The following is a 14,808-nucleotide window of genomic DNA, read 5'->3' as shown; positions in this document are numbered from 1 at the left end:
CTGCTGAGGGAAATGGCTTTGGAATTGGGTAAGGATAGAGACTGGAAGAGTTTTGAGGTACATGATAGAAAAAGCCCAGATTGCTTTCAAGAGACTGTTGATAGAAATTTAGATGTTAAAGGAGATTCTGGTGGGACCTCAGAAAGAAAAAAAGAGAGCCGTAGAGAATTCTCTCATCTCAGAGAATACATAGATTGTAATGAACAGAATGTTGCAAGAAATATGCATGTTAAAGGTGCCGTCAGTGAGATCTCAAATGGAAATGTGAAAAAAGTGATTGGAAACTGAAGGAAAGGTGGTCTTCATTAAAAAGTGATATGGGAGCCCCATATGTTGTGGTACCAAAACCCTTTCGTAAAGCCCTAATGCAGGGTACAATTAGAAGAATATAAAAAAAAGGCAAGGATTGATAAGATTATGGTGAAAATTAGAATATTTAAACAGGCTTTATGTAAAGAAGTTGCTTCTTCTTTACCTAAATGTTCTGCAGGGATGAATATTTGTCATACTAGGGAACACTTCCCCTACCTAGTATTTTTGATGGAGTCCTAGTGGAGGCTACGGTTAGATGCGTAAGTGTTAATGGGATTAAGGTGAAAGTTTGTAGGATAATTTTTATGTTTGAACGAGCTTTATATGAAGTGGTTGTATCTCTTTTGCCTGAGTACATTATAGGGGTGGCCGCTGTATCTGATTGGGGAACATCTGATTGGGGAACAAAATTAGAGCTAACAGTGAATTCAACATTATTGCCTGGTAGTAAAGATCAACCCATTAGTTCTGCACCTCTGTAATTTTACTTTGTATGAATGGGAGTGGACTGAGGGAGAGGTACTTAGTAGATTAGTATTACTCCAGACCAGCACAGTGGCTAAATGAAATGTCCTTTAAAAAGATGAGAATGTTTGGGCATGAATGGAGAGGAGAAATAATAGCTGTGGATAAAGGAATGAATAAATGGGTTATGCAGTGAGGGAAATCCAATATTACATTAACATCTCCAAAGAGGCTCAGAGCGAAAGATAATATTATCTCTGAGATTAATTATATCAGATACCTCAAAGGGTAAAGCCATATATTGCTGAAACGATTTCTGCTTTTAGAACCTGACGAGATTAAATGGAAGCTTCAGTGGCCTTGCCCTGAGAGACATTTTTGTACAATATGATATTGAACTGGACTAATTATTAATGGCTGAGATTCTAGTAATGTGCCAGTATCTTTTGACTGTTATGATTGTTTTGGTGTAAGGAGCCCATGGGCAGAGACCAGGGGTTGGACTCTGACATAGTAAGAAATAAATATTTGGTTTCTGCCCCTGAATCCTGACACAGAGCTCCTAAAACCCTTGTTATTTTCTGAGTGATGGGGCTCTAGGAACATATTTTGTTTAATATTTAGTCTTTGACCCTGGTTCCAGTCACAGAGCTTCTTAAACACTTGTACCTTCCTGAGTGATAGGGTTTGTCAGGAGTATTTTTTGTTCTAAGTTTTGGTTCTTGACCCTAGTTCCTAACACAGAATTCCTAAGTCCCTTGGCATTTCCTGGTGATAGTAGTGTCATTTGTTCTAATGAGGCAACTCTTGGTAGATACCTGGATACCTTTAGGGGGGACAGTCACCAGAAAGACCACGCCATGATGAAAAGCTTCAAATTTTCAGCCCCACCCTTCATCCTGTGGAGAAGTGAGTGGGGCTGGAAATTGAGCTAATAACCAGTCATGTCTCCATGAAGAAGCCTCTATAAAAATCTCAAACTACTGGGTGTGGAGGGCTTATGGGTTGGTAACCACATGCATGTGCTGGGAGAGTGTATATCCCAACTTCGTGGGGATAGATGCTCTTGCACTCAGGACCCTTTCAGAGTTTTCCTTTAAGAGATGGTAAACATTTAATTTGGCTCTACCAGAAAGATGTGAATACAGATTTCTAGTAGATAATGATATCCGGCACTATTATTTATGTTTATGCTATATATAGATTAAACACAAACAAAATTGCTTAGTTTGTAAGTTCTAGGTGACAGAAATATTGAATAATGAGGAGGATTTTTCATATTATTCAGGTAATCATTTCATATTACTTACCCATTAATCTTTTCTAAAATTCCCAGTTTAAGTGTATACAAATCAATTACTTTTTAAGTTTCTTTATTAGAAATTTCTTCAAATCAGTTACTATAACTAGAAAGATTTTCGTCACAGCCAAAGGGAACCGAAAGAGAAATACTGACTAAATGTAATGTCGTATTGTAGATGGGATCCTGGAACAGAAACAAGGATATTAGGCAAAAAATATGAAAGGCTGAATAAAGTATAGAGTTAGTCAATAATAATGTATCAGTATCTGCTCATGAATTGAGACAAGTTCCACACAAATGTAATGTTAACAATAGGGGAAACTGTATGTGTGTTGTATGAGACACTGTATTATACTTGGAATTTATTCTGTAAATCTAAAACTATTCCAGAACTTAAAAATTGATTAAAAAGAAAGAAAATCTGCAATCTTTCAAAGTGAAATGCTACATAAAATGAGCAAATACACTCAATTGCCTTGGAGTGTATTCTTAAAATAAATTTAATATTTTTGGAAACATAAAAGAAAGTCGTTTAATGAATTAATTTAATTCATAGTATCACCAATATAAGGAAGATCTTCTTGTTTATTTATTATAATTCCAAAAAAATCCAAAACAAATTATTTAATTTGTATTTTTATTTAATAAATGAAATGCATAACTTTAAGGTACTTTTTAACAAAAAAATTCTGAGCATCTGGTAGGAACTATTTTTGCCTTGTTCATTTTCACAGGATATCTGTTCTCCCTTCTGGTAATTTTATTGTATAAGTTGAAATGATCAACATGAAGTATTAATATGGAACTATATTTCTTGACAGATGGCATTTAGATACATAAAAAATCCATTCATCTCAGAATAGTTCTCACATTTGTAGTTTTCTGTAACTAATTCTGTATTTTTACCTTTGTTAAATAAAATATTTGTAATTTATAGAATTTAAATTAGTCATTGATATCAAGAGAATCTCCTTCTAGATTTAAATATTAATAGACTAAAATAAGACTGGACTAGAAAGGGAAATAAAAGAAATATACTGGTTGACATAAATTATTTAAATAACCATTTGAATCACTATTAGCAGAGAAAATCTAGAAGGATTAATAAGGTATCTTGTACAGGATCCATCTATCCAGTAACCAACAAATTACTTTAATTGAGTTCCTTAAGAAAAAAAAGTCTTTATGAAATTGAAAGTGGTATCTAAACTTCAAGTTCTCTGTTTCACACAGATTTTTCTTAACCTTTTACAGTGACAACTTCCTACATTGTTGAATTGTTTTCAGAAAAGAAAAGAAGAAACCTTCATCAAAATACTTCTCTGATAATTAGAATTTGTTTCCTTTATAACACAATAGAAACCTTACCACACTCTTCCCACTTACCCTTTTTTAGGATTTCTTTGTTTCTGCTCTTGTAAGAACAGCTTAGTGCCCTTCCATCATAACTATTTACCAAAGGGAAAAACTTCAATTATATATCTCATGAAATATGTTTCTTTTACCTAATTCATTATTTTTTTTTGCAAAGATAACTTTTCATCTTCTATAAAGAGTAAGGAGCTAAATATTTTCTTGTACAAGCTAACATAAAATATAATTTACCATGGTTCATTTTTCTTTGAACTGCTCTGAAAATACTGGTTTGTGAATTATTAATATGAATCTAATTTTATAGCAGAAATATATTTCCACTTTGGTTACTTGTCTTTTATTCTTTCAGAGCTTAATGCTTTATAGCTTTTACCATTTTATACTCAATATCTAGAACTGTTTGTGTCATATGGTAAATATTCAACAAATATTTGTTGAATTTATGTAGCATATAGAAAAGTAGACATATCACTCTCTTTACTTCAGAATTCCTTTCAGATCCTAACCTCTTCCCTACATAATTTTTGAGCTAGTTGGAAGGTAGAGGGGATGATGATTAAATTTGTAAATAAAATAATTGGTATTCTGATGGCATGCTTAACCAACTGTAGGGATTTCGGTTTAAATAAAGGATGAATTGAGCTTAAATGTTCTGGTTAATAAAAAAAAGTTCTGGTTAATAAGAAGTATTTTGTATCTTTTCTGAAAGTTGGAGAAGAGAAAGGGGAAGACATATTGCTGGAAATATAAAACTTTGAACAAGAAATTGTTTTAAGCTCCTATGTTGTTCATAATGTGACTCCTCTTTCTTATTTCCCCTGCAATCTTAACTAGGGAATTTATTTAACTTTGTTAAATATACATATAGTATTTATTTATATATTTATATATAAAACATTATATATATTTGTTATTTATATCATATATAAAATTCATATCTATGATATAAATATTTAATGCGTGTATATATTATATATAATAAATATATATATATTTCTGAGGATGCTTTAAAAGCTTAATCTTACTTAAATGTGAATATAAAATGAGAGCATTGAATACTCAAGGAGAAATAAAATCACATCTTTGTTATATTTGTTTTAATAATTTAAAAAGTAATAAAGTGAATTGCTAATAAGATTTAACAATATATTTTAAAATAGGATGAATTTAAATAATATATAATTACAATAAACCAATAATGATATGAGCTCCAAATTAAGGAGAGTGCACAGCAGTAACTGAAGTATCATTTGTCAAAGTACTATTCGAAATAAGAGAATGTAAGCTTTTGTAATCTTTACTTATTAGTAGATCTTATTTTGTAGAGCAGTTTTAGGTTTAAGGAGAAATGAGTGGAAAGCAAGAGGGGATACCTGTCCCCCACGCCAGGTCTACAATATTAGGGAATGATCTATATAAGAATTAAATACACAAAAAAAAAACCTTTTCTTCTTGCAGTCTCAATGATTAGATATCCCCAAGTAATATCTTAGCTATGCAACACCTCTTAAAATTGTCTTTGTCTATATATTTCTCTCCACTACAATCTTGCCAAATTGGACTTCCTTAACTACTATTGTATATAGTAGCACAGGATGCTTCAGATTTAAAAGTGCAATGATCCTCTATTTCTTGAGTTAAAGTTCCCTTTTTAGGCATTTCCTTATACCTGAAGTTTAGATACAACCAATCTTTCCACATGTACAATAACCGATTTCCTATATATGTATATAGTATTTTCCAGCAGTTAACTGTTTGAATGTTGTGGATAAATTTGTTGGGTTTGAATCTAGGTTTACTTTCTAGATTAGCTCAGGCAAGTTATTTACTCTCTATTGGTGTGAAGTTATTCATCCATAAAATGAAGCTAATAAGATAAAAACTCTTGTTTAAGTAAGTTAATACCTGAAGAGCATGTAGACATCTGCCTAGGATATTTAATTCTGAAAGCACTCTTATTTGCATACAGCCCATATTTTTGGACAATAGCTATTTTTTTCTTAAAATGATAACCCAGAAAAAATGGGTTTTGACCTTTTGTATTTTATTTTATTTTTAGAGTTTTTTTTTTTTTTTTTAAGGTTTTTTATTTATTTACTTGAGAGAGAGTGAGGGGAGGGGCAGAGGGAGAAGCAGACTCCATACTAAGCAAGGAGCCCCACACGGGGCTCAATCCCAGGACCCTGAGATCATGACCTGAGTGGAAGGTAGACGCTTAACTGACTGAGTCACCCAGGCACTCTGACCTTTTGTATTTTAATTGAGAATATTAGTGATGAATTTGAATGGGGATGCATTTATTTATTTATTTATTTTTATTTTTTTAATGATTTTATTTATTTGACAGAGAGAGACACAGCAAGAGAGGGAACACAAGCAGGGGGAATGGGAGAGGGAGAAGCAGGCTTCCCGCCGAGCAGGGAGCCCGATGCGGGGCTCGATCCCAGGACCCTGAGATCATGACCTGAGCCGAAGGCAGACGCTTAACGACTGAGCCACCCAGGCGCCCCTACATTTATTTTATTTTTATGTATTTATTTTTTTAAGTAGGCTCCTCTGTTCCCAGTATGGAGTCCCAACATGGGGCTTGAACTGACACTAGGATTAAGACCTGAGCTGAGATGGAGTCTGACGCTTAACCAACTGAGCCACCCAGGTGCCTCTGGGGATGCATTTAAACACACATGATCACAGAATTATTTCTCTCCTTGAGAATAAATTTATACCCCTCCCCCCCGAAAAAGACATGAAGCCTGAGAAATAGTAATATTTTGTAAATCGTTTGGCTTTTTTCAGGTAGAAATTATTTTAGCTGATTTTTTTCTTCATATTTGTTTTTTTATCTTGCTTATTCTAAAGGACTTTATTCTCTTTTTATTTTTTTTTCTTCTTTTCCAAAGAAATCTTTGCTTCTGTGCCTTATTGAGTTCATTTAATGGTTATACAGCAATTTCCTGGGTGACTTAATTCTTTTCGTAAATTAAAGAGGTTAAAGAATTTGGATTAAGCTTAATAGCACAGTTAAAAACTACATGGCAAAATGACACCAATCTCAGTTCATCTTGTTTTCTCGGTAATGTATATATACACAGATTAAGTGAGAAATCTAAATTCCTTAAACGATCCAAAAAAGAAGTCAGTTGAGAAGTTATTTAGGCTAAAGAGCCATAACCTGTGGGTTAGGAAAGAGTGTATTGCTCAAGTTTTGGGTCAATGGCATTTCCCAGGTCATAGATTAGCTTCAGTAGAGACTTCATCCTCTGATTTAAAAACAAAAACAAACAAAAACAAACAAACAAAAAAATTTAACTTCTGGAAAGATAATTGATGATCAGAATGAAGAACAGATATTCTTGACAGCAAAACCAGGCTTAATATATTTTGCAATTAAATCAATATCCCTGATTTTCCCCCATTCCTCTTTACCAGCAATGTGTCTCCTTTAATATGAGATAACACAATCCCTTCTGAGAAAAGAGGAAGAAAAGGAAGAGGAAGAAGGAGAAGAAGAAGGAGGAGGAGGAGGAGAAAAAGAAGAACAACTACCTATACATGTCATAGTAACAAAAATTAAAATAATTTTAAAGAAGAATGTTAAATTAATGTGTTGATCAAAGAGTGCTTTTTTCTTCTGAGAACACTGATGGCTTATTCACTAAGACAAAGTTGGGCAACAAACAAATGATTTCAAGGCATGTCTAATTTAACTTGCACAAACTATGTTCAAAACCAAGCACATAAGCTTTGTTTCAGAGAAAAATAGCCATTTTATGGAAATACGTTTTAAAATATTTTATATCTATTTAATTCTTAGGTTAGGTGTGCTTCTTATTTGAGAGAAATAAGGAGATAACCACCAATTCTACTATTGATATTTATAAAGTATAAATTGTGTATGTAACAGTGATTGTACCATGTACCTGGTACTAGAAGAAAAATAAAACAAAATGTTTAGTGGGTTTCCAGTAACAAATGAAAATAAATTGATAAATCTTTAAAACTGTAATACAGGAAAAAAATGTATCATCAAATATTCTTTAATGAGGAGAGGGAAAATTCAGAAAAAAATAAATTTGTTATATAGTAGTTGACCAATATGAGTATTGAATGATTGATCTATCTATCTATCTATCTATCTATCATCTATCTATCTTTCTATCTATCATCTATCTATCTATTTTAACTTGGGAAAGGTCATTTTATGTGGGAAGAGTTTTAAGAGTAAATTTATAAAATTAGGACACTTCAGAGTATATTCTGAGTGCCCTAAGGAATTCATTTTGCTGGATGTTAGTATGTCAGGTGTATAGCTCTTTGCTGACTTCTGTTCCTTTGTTCATGCTTCATATTCTGGAATACTAAAGGCTTGGTCTTGGAAACCTCTTTTTTGTTGTTGTTCCTTAATTTCTTTCTCTTTGTATCTCTCCCAGTACACCCTGTACCATGGATTAAATGTCATTTCTATACTAAATTTATACCTACAGCCTCACTTCACCAGTAAACTTACAACCACCCAACCAATTGCTCATTCCATTTGGCTGTCAAAAGAGAATATCAAGCAAAATATATCAAAAATATAGTTTCTAATTTTGCCCCTAGTTTCTATTTTTGCCATGCTCTAGTTAATGGCATCTCCAACTACGCAGTTGCTCTGCCAAAACCTAGGAGTCACCTTTGACATTATTTTTTCTTTCACCATCCATGTCTAAGTAGTCTTCAAGTGGTTATCTATTATAGAAGACCCAAAGTATGTACTAAATCTGTCCAATCCTTCTATCACTTCTACAATCCTGGTGTAAAACATTTTTATTTCTCATATGAAGAATTGTAATGGCTTTTTTTCTTCTCCCCACCTCCATTGCCTTTGCCAATCCGCTCTCTGCAGTAGAGTGAAATTTTTAAAACAGGAAAATATTTTTCTTCTGTGCTTAAAACCTCAGTAATTTGTGACTTCTCTCTGTTTTTTCCTTGTTAGAATGAGTAGATGTTTACCATTCATTTATTGTAGATATCTTTTTCAAAGATCAGTTTTGGGGCTTTAAAATTTTTTCTTTTTTTTTTTTTTAAAGATTTTATTTATTCATTTGAGACACAAAGAGAGAGAGCATGAGCAGGGGGGGAGACAGAGGGAGAGGGAGAAGCAGGCTCCCTGCTGAGCCAGGAGCCCGACGTGGGGCCTGATCCCAGGACCCTGGGATCATGACCTGAGCCGAAGACAGACACTTAACCATCTGAGACACCCAGGCACCCCAAAATTTTTTCAATTATATTCCTGCTATCACTTTCATTGATTTCTGTTCTAACTTTTCTATTTTTTTTATGTTTGCTTTAAGCTTACTTTAGAAAGCTTTCCCTTTCTGATACATGCATTTAATGCTATTAATTTCCCTCTAAGTCCTACTTTCACCATATCCCACAAATCTGGTAAGTTGTGTTTTTATTTCCATTTACTTCAAATATTGGCTTTTATTTATTTATTTATTATTTTTTTAAAGATTTTATTTATTTATCTGACAGAGAGAGACACAGCTTGAGAAAGGGAACACAAGTAGGAGGAGTGGGAGAAGGAGAAGCCGGCTTCCCGCGGAGCAGGGAGCCCGATGCGGGACTCGATCCCAGGACTCCAGGATCATGACCTGAGCCGAAGGCAGTCGCCCAACCAACTGAGCCACCCAGGCACCCTATCCTTACTAATATTCTGTCTGCTTGATCCATTCATAACTAAAAAAAAAAAAGTGTTGAAGTTTCCAATTGCAAAGTGGATTTTTTTTTTATTTCTGCATGCTGCTTTCTGTTTTACCTCACCAGTTTTTATGCACCTTTGTTAGCTGCATACACATCTAAACTCATTTTGTCTTTTGTCTTCATAATTGACTGCTTTATCGTTATTTAATGCTCCTCTCTTTCCCTGATAATTTTCTTTGTTCTTCAGTCTACTTTGTTTGAAACTAAAATAAGTACTCCAGTTTTCTTTTTATTAGTGCTTAGGAGTATATCTTTCTCCTTCCCTTTATTGTATGTAAACTCACTGAATTTTTATATTTAAGTGACTTTCTTATCTACAGTTTTATTTTTTAAATTTTTAAATTTTTTATTGTTATGTTAATCAACATACATTACATCATTAGTTCTAGATGAAGTGTTCCATGATTCATTGTTTGTGCATAACACCCAGTGCTCCATGCAGAATGTGCCCTCCTTAATACCCACCACCAGGCTAACCCATCCCCCCAGCCCCCTCCCCTCTAGAACCCTCAGTTTGTTTTTCAGAGTCCATCATCTCTCATGGTTCATCTACCCCTCCGATTTCCCCCGCTTCATTCTTCCCCTCCTGCTATCTTCTTCTTCTTCTTCTTTTTTTCTTTTTTTTTAACATATATTGCATTATTTGTTTCAGAGGTTCAGGTCTGTGATTCAACAGTCTTGCACAATTCACAGTGCTCACCATAGCACATACCCTCCCCAGTGTCTATCACCCATCCACCCCCTCCCTCCCACCCCCACTGGATCATCTCCTTACACCACATACAATTTTAAAATAAATAAGTCAAGATAAAAAATATGGCACAGGGGGGCGCCTGGGTGGCTCAGATGGTTGAGCGTCTGCCTTCGGCTCAGGTCATGATCCCGGCGTCCTGGGATCGAGTCCCGCATCGGGCTCCCTGCTCCTTGCGAGCCTGCTTCTCCCTCTGCCTCTCTCTCTCTCTCTCTCTGTCTCTCATGAATGAATAAATAAAATCTTTAAAAAATATATATGGCACAGGGAATATAGTCAATAATATTGTAATAATGTTGTATGGCAACAGATGGTAACTACAGTTATTATAGTGAGCATTGTGTAATGTATAGAATTGTCAAATCACTATGTTGTGCATCTGAAACTAAGACAACATTGTATGTCAATGATACTTTACTAATAAACTTTTGAAAATAAATAAAATTAAAGCATTTCTTATAGAAAGCAAATAGTTTGTTCTTATTTTTATATGGTGTGTTCATGTCTTATAATTGATGTATTTAGACCATTTACATTTAAAATGATGATAGAAATAATTAGATTAATATATACTATGTTTTCTATTGTATATTTTTCTTTGTTTCTTCCCTCCTTCCCTTTTACCTGTTATTTATTCAATTGTTTTAGTGGTTTCCATAGAGTTTACAATACATGTGTATAACTAATCCTAGTCTATTTTTGAATAACCCTATAGCACTTCTAATGAAGTTCAGATACCTTATAACCAAAGATGTTTGATTCGTCTCTCCTGCCCCTTAATGCTATCGCTTCATTTATTTCACTTAATCCACATTGCTCTAATCACCCCACACATGGTTCATATAATTATAATTATGATCATTTTTTAAAGACTTTATTTATTTATTTGACAGAGAGATACACAGTGAGAGAGGGAACACAAGCAGAGGGAGTGGGAGAGGGGGAAGCAGGCTTCCCACTGAGCAGGGAGCCCGATTGGGGGCTCGATCCCAGGACCCTGGGATCATGACCTGAGCCGAAGGCAGATGCTTAAAGACTGAGCCACCCAGGCACCCCAATTATGATCATTTTTTAAAGTTATCTTTTAGATAAGTTGTTCTTTTCTTTCTGTAAATTTGTGTTCCTGGCTCATATCACTTTTTTCTCCTTCCTGAAGAACTTTTAAAAATATTTCTTTGGGGCAGGTCTGCTGACAGTGAATTCACTCAGTTTTTGTCTGCAAAAGTCTTTCTTTCCCCTTCACTTTGGAAGAATAATTCCTCTGGATATAGAATTTTAGTAATGATAACAGTAATGATTATGATTTCTTTTTTCTTTCTTTCTATATAGTTATATATAAATTACTATATATAATCTTCCTATATATAATCTTCTTTTCTATAGTTGTATTTATTTATTTATTTTGTAACTGGAAGTTTGTACCCCTTAACCCCCTATATCTATTTCACCCATCCCCCATCCACCTCTCCTGTAGTAACCACCAGTTTGTTCTCTGTATTTAAGAGTGTGTTTGTCTCGGGACGCCTGGGTGGCTCAGTCGGTTAAGCGTCTGCCTTCAGCTCAGGTCATGATCCCAGGGTCCTGGGATCGAGTCCCGCATCGGGCTCCCTGCTCTGCGGGGAGCCTGCTTCTCCTTCTGCCTCTGCCTCTCTCTCTCTCTCATGAATAAATAAATAAAATCTTAAAAAAAAAAAAAAGAGTGTGTTTGTCTCTTTTTTCTGTTTGTTCTTTTGTTGTGTCTCTTAAATCCCATATATGAGGGAAATCATATGGTATTTGTCTTTCTCTGACTTCCTTCACTTAACATTTTACCCTCTAAGTCCATCCAAGTCTGCTGTAAATTCTAATGTTGTTCCTTCCTGTATAAGTAATATACAAGTAAGGAACTTCTTATATTAGTAAGATACCTTCACCTGACCCCAGCTTTTTTTCAGGTTTTTTTTTTTTTCTTTCTCTTTAGTTTTCTAAAATTTGGATATGGTATGACTCAGTGCATATTTCCTGATATGGATCCTTCTTAATATTCTCTGAGTTACCCATATCTGTGGTTTGGTGGCTGGTATTAATTTTGGGAATTTCTAGGTTATTATTTCAAATATTTCTTCTGTTCCACTCCTTATCTTCCTGGTATTCCAATTATACTTATTTTGCACTTTTGAAATTATCCCTCAGTTCTCAGAATATCAGTATTATGTCTTTTTTTTTTCTCTTTAAATTTCAGCTCGGGAAGTCTGTATTGACCAATCTTCAGGCTCACCGATTTTTTCCTCAGCTGTGTCCAGTCTATTGAGTCCATCAAAGGTATTCTTCATTTCTGTGACAGTGATTTTTTTTTTTTTACCAATTCCATTTGATCATTTCTTAGAGTTTCTATCTCTATGCTCATATTGTCCATCCATTCTTTCAAGTTACTTACTTTTTCACCAGATCCTTTAACATATTATGTTATATTCCCTGTCTGAAAATTCTAGCACCTGTGTCATATCTGAGTCTCATTTGGATGCTTACTTTGTCCCTTTAGGCTGCTTTTTCTGGACTTTTAGTATGCCTTAAAACTCTCGTCAAAGTCCAGACATGAAGTATTAGTCAACAGATCACAAATTAAATGGAACTTTAGTGTAAAATGATTTAGTTAATTCGGTTAGGAGAGACAGGAAATTTAGAGGAGGCTGTAGTGGGAGAAATGCCCTTCCTCAAGTTGGAGTAAACCTCCAGTACAATTATCTTCCGATGTACAGTAGGCATTTTTATGGAGAGTGCTCTGCGTGCATTTCAGGATGATCACACTTCCCTGCCACCCGCCAGAACCACAAGAGGATCTTTCTCACTTCTCAGCATGAGGACCTGGTGAAGGTCCTGAGAATAAAACCCAAAATAAAAAACAAAGTTTTGGGTCCCCCTAAGTCTGCAGATCTGAGGAGTTTCCCACTCTTATTGTTGTCTATACTCAGCCTGCAGCAATTATTCAAATTTACCATTTGAGAGTTTCTACCAGTTTGTGTCTCTAGTAGCTTTGGCTCTAGGTAAGCCGACCTCAGATGTGATCAGCTGGATTCTCCTGCTTCTCCAGATCTTTCGGTGGTGGATTGCTCTGCAACCTCAGTTCACTGATGAGTCAAAGAAAGAGTTGGTTTTCTTTTTGTTTACCTTTTTCCTTGTTGTAGGGATGAAAGTGACAACTTCAACTTCTAAATGGCAGAGCTGAATTTTTTCTTGAACTCTAGAAACTTTGTTTTTTTAATTTTCATATTTAGACCCTTAATCACCTAGATTTGCATTACACAAAGTATAACTAAGTTTATTTGTTAATAAATACATCCAATTGACCTACTACTAATTATTCATTACAATACACAGTATCCTTTGCCATAAATCAAAATTATTATATATGCATGAGTCTGTTTTTGGCTTTCATTCCACCAATATTCTACTGTCTTAATTGTTGCAACTTTAAATCTCAACAGGTTATCATTTTAATCCTTCAGCTTTGTTCTTTCTATCACAATCATTTTGGCTTGTTTCATCATTGGTATTTTCCATAAATATACTATAACCCTCATGTAAGTGATGGAATTGTGATGTTAATTGTTTTGATGATTTAGAGTAATTTAACTCCCACTGTCAATAAATCCTTTAAAAAAGATTCTATAGGTCTATCAGGCAGGCTGCTTCAGAGCGATGGGAAATTTGTTACAACTAGCTTGTTCTGTGAGCATGAGTCAATAGATGTATTTCACTTGTTGTAAAATGAGTTCTTTGTTCAGAAGCGATGTTCTGTGGAATCTCATGGTATTGAGTAAGATATGCTGTTAAGTCTACAGTTTGTGATTTTGGCTGAAATACTGAGGACACGGGAGGTACTTGCCATAGGGACATAAGACAAGTCTAACTCAGAACTAAATCAAAAAGTCAATTTTTAACTTTCTGTTCCTTGGAATTATTTCTGTGATTTTTTTTTTTTTCATTTAAGTGTATTCAGAGATGCAGAACTGTGCCAGTGATATCACAGACTTGTTAGGATTAAACTTAACTCAATTTTAAGAACTAGTGAAGAAGTTCATGTTAGCCTGTTGTCTGGCTCATAGTAGGGTATGTACGGCAGGAAGACACAATTAGTTTTCTGGGCTATACTGAAGAGTGTCTCCTTAGGTGGTGGAATTTCAATGACTCCTAAATGTTCTATTGCAGATGATGACATGAGAGTAGCCCAAAGTGGTGACGTGTTGTAACTGTGTAGGGATAGGGTGGGGGATAATAATGATATTATTATATAATTTCCATTATATCATTATAATATAATGATATTATTATATTATTATGTAATTTTCACCTCATGTCCTGGAATGTCTTTCTTAGTTCCTTACTCTTCCTGGACCCATTCCTTCAAAACTGAAGAATTCAGTTTCCTCCTTTTCATAGGAGGAGAGAGGAGAGTTTTCAGTATTCAGAGGGGATGACATCTATAATAAAATATTAAAATGAGTTGGTCCAGATGAATTTAAGAGAATGTCATCATATGAAGTCACTGTATCAAAGAGTAATTTTCCCAATCAAAACTATAAAACACTGATAAAGGTAGGTAAGTAATTAGGTGAGTAGATGAATGGCAGGTAAAAAACTAGTATAGTATTTTCCTATATATAGAAAAGTATATTAAAGGGTAAGTACCTAGTCATGGTGTCAAGCTCCAGATCATTATTAACATATTTTCTACTCATAACTCTTCATATTCTTGTAATAATATAATGTCTTTCTGTTTCTATACCTCTTCATAGGTTTTGTGGCAATAGAGAAGCTACCTAAAACCCCTGAATTTAATACTTGAAAGACAGTACTCAGTGGTTGTCAAAGGCTAGCA

Source organism: Mirounga angustirostris, unplaced genomic scaffold, assembly GCF_029215605.1.
Source record: "Mirounga angustirostris isolate CCGP_5_RB_7025 unplaced genomic scaffold, mMirAng1.0.hap1 SCAF_2, whole genome shotgun sequence".
NCBI lineage: Eukaryota > Metazoa > Chordata > Mammalia > Carnivora > Phocidae > Mirounga > Mirounga angustirostris.
The sequence above is the reverse complement of the archived record's forward strand: the minus strand, read 5'-3'. Positions refer to the sequence as shown.